Here is a 1,674-nt window from a genome sequence, read left to right on the forward strand (position 1 = left end):
ATATTTCTATATGAAATGCCCTGAGAAAATCTCTCAAAAAGAAGCTTGTGAGCAGGGCATGGTGGCCCAATCCTGTAATCTCAGCATTTAGGAGGCCGAGGCAGGAATATCATTGTGAGTTCAAGGCCAGCCTTAGCTAGAAAGTGAGTTCAAGGCCAGCCTGAACTGAGATCCTGTCTCAAAAAGATTTAAAAAAAAAAAAAAGGCCAGGGATATATCTCAGCAGGCATGAGCGCCTGCCTGGCAATCACAAGGTTCTGAGTTTGATCCTTGGTACAAAAAAAACACCCAAAACTTGTGTAGTTTTGTTTAACCTATCATGTCTCCTAAATATATTGTTTGCAGAATTTTGTTGGAAAGGAAAATCAATCTAGATAAATAGGACTGAAAAATATAACTGACCCCAGTTTATGCTAATTGCACATGTCCAAAAGATAATAAAAATTCCAGAGCAGCAGTGTCCAATACAAGCCACATACATCATTTCTAATTTTTTTAGTGTCACAAATATAAACTTATAGCTTTCTTATTTTGAAAAAATTAAACTCACAGAGAGTTGCAAAAGCATTACAGAGTCCCTTCCCCTGGCTTCTTCCTAATGATAACATGTTAAGTAAGTTAATCCTAGGTAGTATAATTCCAAAGCAAGGAAACTGACTTTGGTACAGTACTAGTCTACACTAGACTACAAATCTTACTGAGTTTTCACCAGTTTTTATATCCACTCTTTGTGTATGTGTACACATAGTTATATGTAATCTGATCCCATTTGCAGCTGCTGTCTTATTGTAGCTATTGTCTTAGTACTACAATCAAGATAAACATTTATTTTATCACTACCAAAAAAATTACTTGTGTAGCCCTGTAGTCATATCCACTCTCTTGCCTCTAGCAACCACCAGTCTGTTCCCTGTCTATGGTTTTGCTGTTTGTCAATGTTATATAATTGGAGTGTTACATATAGTATGTAACCTTTTGCATGTGGCTTTGGCATTTTTCACATTATATATGCCCATTTTGAGATTCATTGATGTTATTATGTTTATCAGTAGTTCATTTTGTTGTTGTTGTTGTTGTTTTTGTTTTCAGGGTTTCACTATGTATTGCAGAGTGGCCTTGAATTCTGCTTATGTAGTCCAGGTTAGCTTCAAAGTCACAGGAATCCTGCCTCAGCCTCTCGAGTCCTAATAGTTCACTTTAAATTGATGAATAAATAATACCCTATTACCGAAGTATAACTATTCACACAATAAAGGACATTCAAGTTTTTGCTAGTTCTTTTTCAACTATAAGTAAAACTGCTGTGGAACTGTGTGTACAGTTTTTGTGTGAATAAATTTTCATTTTTCCCAATTTACATATGTAAGAGTGCAACTGCCAAGTTGTTTGATAAATGCATGCTTTGTTTTATAAGAAATTGTCGGGCTGGAGAGATGGCTCAGTGGTCTAAAGCACCTACTTGGAACAAGCTTGGCAAAACATCAGGGACCACGGTTCAATCCCCCAGCACCACATGCTGGCCAGCCGCGCCCCCTGGTGGGTTGAGCCGGCCACACACACACACACACACACACACACTAAATAAATGTTAAAAAAAAAAAAAAGAAATTGTCAAACTATTTCAGAGTTAGCTATATTATTTGGCATTCTCACCAACAGTTCAGGAGACATCCA

The sequence above is a fragment of the Octodon degus genome, unplaced genomic scaffold (genome assembly GCF_000260255.1).
Source record: "Octodon degus isolate 3935 unplaced genomic scaffold, OctDeg1.0 scaffold00005, whole genome shotgun sequence".
Taxonomy (NCBI): Eukaryota; Metazoa; Chordata; class Mammalia; order Rodentia; family Octodontidae; genus Octodon; species Octodon degus.